This window comes from Phyllostomus hastatus, unplaced genomic scaffold (assembly GCF_019186645.2).
Source record: "Phyllostomus hastatus isolate PE091 unplaced genomic scaffold, TTU_PhHast_1.1 phas_scaffold_46, whole genome shotgun sequence".
NCBI classification, from domain to species: domain Eukaryota; kingdom Metazoa; phylum Chordata; class Mammalia; order Chiroptera; family Phyllostomidae; genus Phyllostomus; species Phyllostomus hastatus.
Window position 1 is genome coordinate 8,905,537 of NW_025334032.1, and position 8,641 is coordinate 8,914,177.

Sequence of the window (8,641 nt, forward strand, 5' to 3'; positions counted from 1 at the left end):
CACTGCTTTCAACTCTGTTTTAGACATTTCTCGTAATAGTATCTCTGAATTCACCTGGCAATTCTAGAGCTATTAGTGCAATTTACATATGAAGCAACTGAGACTCAGTGAGGATAAGTAATTTTACAAGTTTACACCTGTGTGTAAGATGAGATAGGAACCTTGGTCTCTGTGGCACATCTGCTGTGCTCTTTTCAGGGTACTGTCTTGTGTTCACTTTCCACTCTGAGCCCTGCAAAAAATCTTAAATTTCATTTTTATTCTTTCTAATTTGGAGGAATCCAACTTAGTGAATATTGCCATTTGTCTGTGGAGCACAAATTAGTGTAAGTGGGATACTATTGAGATAAACCTTCATGAGCTTCTTTTCACAATTTATCATGAAGAGTATGATTTTATAAATGTATGTGTATTTCCAGCAAATACTTAAATACATTTTTCTTTGCAAGGAATATTAGGCAAATATTAGGTAATTAACTTAAAGATATGTAGTGATCTTAAAAAATAGCCAGTGTGGGGGTAAAAAAGAGGTCCTTTTTAATAAAGAGTGCTGACATGGAATAAAAATCTATTTTTTTTCTTGCAAGATGGCTCAGGCAGAAAGAAGCAAAGAAAGTGGAGGATGCCCTCAGGTAACTTTTTCAGCCAAAAAGGCCAAGGGGTGGGGTTGAACTTTAAAACATTACCCGATCTGTCAGTGATGCTAGTGTTTATAGGCTTGTTACTAAGTGGTAAGCTCCCTGCAATAGCACAAAGGTAAGCCCTGAGGCGATGTGAGAACACCAGTTCTCAGAAACCACCTTTCAGCAGTCTTTCAAGGTGAGGACAGTATTGGCTCAGACAGCACAGCCTTCTGAGGCCAAAGAAGAGAGCCAAGGGTCTCTGACCAAGAGATTGGAAGTACACCAGCATGTCTGCAGCAAAGTGCTTGGCTAAGTGGAAATGGCTTTCAGCCTCTGTTAACCTGAGGATCTTTAGATGACAGGCACCTCGTTTCTGTGAGGTTGATATTGCTGAGCAAGTCCTCAGGCTTTGGCCGGAGGCCCTGATAAGTGACAGGATGTAAGCTGATGCCAGTTTGGGCAGCTCAGCTTGCTTCCATGATGTCAGAGGAGGGCAAGCTATCAGAGGCTGTCATGTGAGGGCCAAGTTCTGAGGACTGACCTTGTCAATTGCCATTGGAGAATGATATGAGCCAGAGTAGGCACAGAATGTTCTAGAATTGAGAGGAGGGAAAAGTGATGTATCTAAAACTTCTGGAAGGACATGGTTACCCTGGATAGTCACAAGTTCAAAGGCAAGAGGGTAGGATTGGAATTTCTAAGGAGAAAACCTCAAGATTACTGAGAAAAAGGAGTCATAAGATAAATTTTTCTTTGATAGTTTTTTTATTGCGTGTGTTCCTGATTGGTGTTTCATTCCCCAGCAGAACCTGGAGTTTGCTAACTGACATCTCTACTAAGCAAGTGACTGAATATGGAGTCTGAGAAATGCAGAAGTCGAAGCCAACATTTGAGGAAAGTTCAGCTTGGATTCAATAGCATCTACCTCAGATGAAAAGCATGCTTTTATTCTATCATAAGTTTCTACCAACTAGATGAAAAGCTAAGGATTTGAATACCCTTCCTGCAAAGCTCTCTGAATAAAATTCAAATCTGAAATTACCAAAAATTGCCACTGGGAGGCCTCAGTGATCTGTAAAATGAACAGTTCCTTCTGAATAAGTAAGTGAAAATAAAATGATTTAAACAAATGAATTATGAAAGATTATATGCAAATGCATTGAAAGCGGTAAGGGGTAAATACACAACAGTATAATATAATAAATAGGTGGTGCTGTCCTCCTTAATTAGGGATTGTTTAAATTCTACCCCTTGTCTCAGCACTGTGAATACATTATGAAATAAACTCTCTGAGACAAAAAGTAAAGGCTGGTTTTCAGCTCTATGAATGCTATACAGGTGTTCATTGGCTGCTCACATGTGTGTGTGTACACTTTTGAGCGGGGAATGGGAGGGGAGGGAAGAGAAGAAGACTATGAGAAGATGGAGAGACGCAGCCAGAAACGACTATCCTGGGTGGGGTAGGAAGAGAAATTTTGATTCTTACAGCCTGAGAGAAAATATCTAGTCAGACTTGTCAGATTTCTTTTTCTTTCTTTTTTCTTTCTTTCTTTCTTTCTTTCTTTCTTTCTTTCTTCCTTTCTTTCTTTCTTTCTTTCCTTTCCTTCCTTCCTTCCTTCCTTCCTTCCTTCCTTCCTTCCTTCCTTCCTTCCTTCCTTCCTTCCTTCCTTCCTTCCTTCCTTCTCTTTCCTTTCTTCCTCTCCCCCCGTCTGGTAATACAGCGATTCTCAAACTGGAGTGTACACCAAAACCACTTGCAGGGCTTGTTAAGCTGGGCCCCAGCCCCAGAGTTTCTGGTTTAGTAGATCTGGGGCATTTCTAACAGGTTTCCAGGTGATGCCGATGCTCCTGGTCTGGGGAGCACACTTTTGAGAACCACTGTTGTCACATTATACTTCAGTGTCATCATTTGAAACACTAGGGTATTTTGGCACATAATGGAGATGCCTCCATCTATTTGTTCTGTCTCCTCTATTCATTTTCTCTATTGTATCTGATGATCTGCATCTTAAAATGTGCCTTCTTCCTGGACTTATTCCCATGAGACCTTCCATGCAACCCCTTGGTAAATTCCTGTAGGCTTCATCCTTTCTAAGTTGTTGGGAAGACAACTTTGTTTGAAAATGCATGATACAGAATAACTTTTTGGCTTACACTTAATGTGTTCTTGTTTATGTATCATTTATGTCCATTTTGAGTTTAACACTTTAAGCACAGTTATAAATAGTCTATGAAGTGAAGAGAGAGTGAGAGCAATTGTGTAGAGATTATTTCACAAAGACTTAAGGGATATTTCTTAAAATTCTAGCTTGTAGACTCTGAATATAAAATACTTGTATCTCATTAAAGAACAGAAGTGACAATGTTTAATTTTATTGCTACAGCATATAATTGCTCCATATTCAGACAGGGTCTCAATTAAAAAATGTGTCAATACACCTAATAGAAGAGATGATTCTGAACCTTAGATTGTCTTTAGGGGAAAGTTCTGATAAATACAAATAGTGACAGCATTTGGGGTAGGATTTCTAGTGGTGCTAGGAATTTGTCAGGCCTGGGATGGGAGTAGGGAGTTTAGCTAACAATAATTCTTGATTTCATTATTGAGATATGTATCTGGGCAAGAGCATTGTTCCTCGTGTCCAAAAAGCTAGAAGATGTTGGCATTGTTGAAGTGTTTTTATTTCTTTGGCAGTGGGGTATAGTATTTTTTTTCTACTTTTTAAATTGGTGAGAAAAATAGATAGATAGCTAGATGATAGATAGATTTATTCTTCTATTTACTTATGCATGCATTGGTTGCTTCTTGTATATGCCCTGACTGGGGATTGAACCAACAACCGTGGTGTACGAGGACAATGATCTAACCAACTGAGCACCTGGCCAGGGCCTCTTTTCAAACTTATGATGAATTAGAGTCATATTCTTTCATTAAATTGACATACTAATATCTCCCACTAGATAATTTCCATGAACTACTTTAAAAACTGGAATTCATCATCATCATTGTAAAAAACAATTTTAAAATAGAAGCAATTAGAAAATTCTGGAACTAAGGGTGGAGTGAGGTGTCCATTTTCTTAATATGAGTGCACACTTATGCTGGCTCAGAGCAGTAGTTTTCAATATTGGTTGTCAATCAGAACCCCTGTGAAGCTTTAGAGAAATGCTATTTCCCTGGCCCTGTTTCAACTCACTGAATTAGAACCCAGAGGTTGGATGGGTAAATTCTTGTGTAGATATATGTTGGTTGGCATTTTAGGGGAAGTATTGGTTTGGTATATATGACTAATCATGCTCAGGTTGTCTCTCATTTGGTCCTTTTTACATTCTTCATGGCTTGTGACTTACTGAATCACTTATGAATTCCAAGTTTTTTCATTGCATGTAATTGTTAAATAGAGAATTTTCCACATCAAAGCCTCCAACTGTATTGAAACAGCCTCAGACATAACCTAGGATACATTTCCCCTAGAGCTCAGTCAATACAGATTAATTGTTTTTGGAAGAAAGAAAATACTCTACCTCACCTCATCCCTGGAATATTAATTTATCTGATCAATAGAAATTGGAATGTTACCATATTATATGCAAACTATGTCCTTTGCTGAATGTCACTACAGTGTTTTTGAAGAGCCCAAGAAGTTCAGCATCCCAGAAGGAGGGTTCTGTTTTTCACAAAGCAGTGGGCAGATATAAGAAAGGAAGACTCAGCCGGGAGTGATATGTGTCAAGCTAAAGGAAAAACTGAGAGTAATTGCATCACATTAAGTGTTTTTGGCATATTGGGATGCTTTTGAAGAAAGCACCCAATGTCTCCAGAAATGATTCAGGATTTTCATCCAAAAATTTTTTGTGTAATGTGTTATGAAATAACCAAATTTATAGACTATTAGGAACCTGGAATTTAAAGCCACCTTACAGGTAGGAGTCCTACCCCTTATTTAGTGCAAAATTACCTTCTAAGGTATTACAAATAGATAGACTATGAATGAAAATTCTTTCAGGGAGGGGACCACTATCTCTGACAAGTATATTCTAATTATGAGAAAGTATGTTCACATATGGAACAGAAATCTGCCTGCATCATATATCCAAAAAAATAATTCTTTCCTGATTTTCCTGATGGACCACAGAAGTGACCTATTTTTCTAGGGAGTAATTGTAGCCCTGGATAATGTTCTCAAGGGCCTGTGTTTCATACCCAGCTCCTTGCAGACAGCCCACATAGCACTAGTTCTATTGGCTATGTAGCTAACTTTCAAAGGAGAGCATAGACCTCCACAATGGTATCAGGGAAGGAATTTTATATACTAACTTTAATTCCTTCTCAAAAAATTATTTCTCTTGAAAGATCATCTACCATACTATCTTGTTTTAAACTATTTCAAGTCTTTTGTGGAAATAGGCACATAACATTTGTAACCTTAAATTTATTTAACTTTCTCCCAGTGCTAAAGATCACCAAATGAAAATGGCCACTCAGGTGAAAAATCTTTAATATACATAATTTCTTTCTTTTGCCTTGGTCAATATTGGATACAGGACATTTTGCTTTTTATTAGGAGAGAGGCTGCTGCTACATTGAATGACCTCAACACTTTTTTGTTTTTCTCTCCTTTGATAGCAGTTTAAATTCTCCAGGTTTTTGTGCCTTATCATTTTGATGGCTTCAAGCTCTGTTACTAATTTAAAAAGACGCATTCTGTTACAATTTTTGTTTTTATTCACTGAAGAAATGCATAAAGACATTAATAAACTGATTTGGAGTTTTAATAGACTATCAGCAATACAACCAAACAACTGTGATTAAATGTCAAGAAATCTGTTACATTGGGAGTTAGATCCTTAAAATATTTTGTGCAGGGCTTAGGAAGAGGGAATTGTTTGCCACTAACAAATCCAGTCCTGGTAGAACTAAGTAGGAGGACATCATTAATTGCCTTCCATTAAAGAGGTATTGTGCAGGATGCTCAATTTGCACATCCCATTTCTGTTTTCTTCAAGTTCACTTATAAAAGAGTTTGTCAGAAAAAAGCCCTTTTTGAATTTAAAGGCAAAATACAAATGCCAGGCACAATTCATATGGAATTTAAATTTATCCTTGCACAAAGCCAAAGGGGGATAGGATTGACAATGGGAGATGGGGATGCCTGGGGTGGAGGGGAGTGGTGGGGGTACATCCGTACCCCCAGACAACTGTACCTGAATAACAATGAGAAAAATGAGAGTGGTTAAAAGAAAGAATCATCTGGGAAAAAAATGTACAAGATCGTTTAAGTGTTTATAGAACAATAGAAATAGCAACAATAAAAAATCTTAAATTCAGCTACAAAAGAAAAATTTACCCATGCTTCAGATCATCTTTGATATGTTTCAGGTGGTAAATAGGAGAGAAAGAAGAATATGACTTTGTGGAGGCAGAGTAGATTGTGAATAGTCTATTTTGTTATAGAACCCCACCATTGCTGTTCTGGAATAGCTGTGGGATTCAATTGCTAGCAACAAAGAAGTGTGACTTCCAATGCAAGAGTTTGGTGACAAAAGTAAAGGGTGGTTTATATAAAGATTATACAGATTTAGAATAATGGCAGATTTCTATTGTTAAGTCCTGCTCCATTAAAAACCACCAAGAACACGTAGTCTTGCCTCTTTGCCAAACCAGGCTGGTTTCAGAACAAGCCAGTCAGAGCTACCATCTTTCAGAGAAGCAGAAATCTGCAGATAGCATTCCAGGTCACAGTTCAGCTCCAAGCATCTGTCACAAATCTGGGTGGCTATGCCAGTACCCCCCAGCTCCATTAGCTCTGTCACCTTCTTCTCCAATCAGACTTCTTAACTCCAGACCATGTGGCTTCTCCTCTTACACACCAGACCTTGTGGTGAACCTCCTCTCCTACAGCGGGTGCTTGTATAAATGCTTGGCCCAGAACTCCCTGCATGACTTCATATCCAACCCCTCTTATAATGTACCATTTTTGCCAATTCCCTTGTACTTTTACCTTCTTTTGGCTGCCATCTTTAATCAGGGCAAAATTTCCCAGTGATGCACAGACATCTGGGGTGGGCAACTGCCCGTGCCCCTTGTGCAGGCTCCATATCTCAGCTATGTCATGAGTCCCTGAGCATTTTCGCAGCCACGTATACAATTTGCCCAAGACAACAGCCCTCTTCTCTTCAGGAAGGCATGGCTATTAATTTACCATTTTTATGTGATGTATCATCCACTTCCCTTCCCCCAATCAAGGATTATGGGGGCTGTTTTCCTAATTTCAGGAGACTTATGTTCTTCACCCCATTACAATTTAATTAGCTGTCTTGATAAGTATTACCAACAAATACAATGAGAGAAATTAAGCTTTTCACTGTGAGTATGTTTAAACCAATTTAATAATTCAGTTTATTGGTTTACAAATTTAAGGTAACAAAAGCAAAAATATTCTCTTTGCAGAGATATACTCACATCCATCCCCCAATAAACTACATATTTAGAAAAAAGGACAAGAATATATGATTTTGCATGAGAACAAAATGAATAAATTAAAAAAACTTTGAGAACCATATTAAAATGCTTTCTGAGTTATCTGTGTTTACATTTGTAACACAAATATTAATATACATTTTATCCTTAATTTCCTGGTATTGTGAGAAAAAAAATGACATGGACACCAGCCTGCAGTGTCTGCAGCATTATGAATGAGACAAGATACATTCACATGGACTACCAAGTCCTGTGGAGGAAAAGGGACAGCACGGCTACTCTCTCAAGGGGAGTGTGCCTCAGAGCAGCCTAGCCACTTTTTCAAGAGGAGAGTGTGCTGACCCTTGCCTTGACAAGCTTTTATTGGGTTCAATTTGCACAGGAATATAGGTAAAGCTCATTAATCATTGTTAGCAGTAAGGATCAAACAATAGATAACATACAAAGAACTCTGAGGGCCTATTCTGAGTCAGGGTCTATTAGCTAAAGGGCTACAAAACTTTGGAAACAAACTCATTTTATACTCAGACCCTTATCATTTAATTGAAAGCATTTTTAGCAAAGGAGGTTTCACAGGAGTTTATGTATTCTTTCTTAGGCCTGATCACCCTGGGGAACCCACCCTTTCCCATACAGGGCTGCATTGCCCTCTGTCATTGTTTCAGGCTTAAGTCAGGCAGCGGAAGTAAGGCAGCCAAGAGATCAGGAGACTTCTCACAGACAGAACTCAGGCTATGGCAAAGCCGAGGGGCGAGTGTCCATCACCCCCTTTTGCTACAGCCCTCCAAATCCTTCCCTGGAGCTCTCCATGATTGTTCCTGTCTTAGGTCATTTCTCCTTTGAGGAATCTTACCCATCATTGGCTAACTGATCAAGCACTGGGGGCCAGGCAGGGCGAAGAAAAAGGAGCAGAAGCAGCACTCCTGCCAGGGAGATAAATTTTGTCTCCTTAGTGGCTTATGGTCCCAAGGTTGCTCACTCAGACTTAGCCATGGGGGGCAGTTACAGCTTCTGAAACCAGGCAGGGCGGTTCCCAACAAAAAGAGGGTGAAAACATAAAATGAAACTTTTGCTCGAGCCAGTTATGTAGTTTTGAAATATATTAAAAACCAAATGAAATAACTTGTGCAGGACCATACTTAAGCAGCTTATAACTTTTTAAAAATATCTTTTCTTGAAATTGAATAAAACTCCTGTAAGCAGAGTCCTTGTTAAGTACAAATTGAAAATTTTTACCTGGTTTTGAGTAATTAAAATGTCTGAGGGAAAGCTCGAGAAAATATGATATTTCAGGTATATTTTGTGGTAGGAAAGGTACTATTTGCATAGTTATGTCTACCCATCTGTCTGTGTATTTGAAAGTATGTTCTCTGGGTAAGAAAGGCAAAATGAATAATGTACAGGCCTGGATCCCCATGGCCTGGGGCAGAGGAAGCAAATGTCTGCAAGGCTGTGGGAGTGGCCTACCACTGGCCCAGACATTTGCTGCCACCACTGTCTGTCTTACACTCACATGAAGTGTGGTTCACCTTTCTAT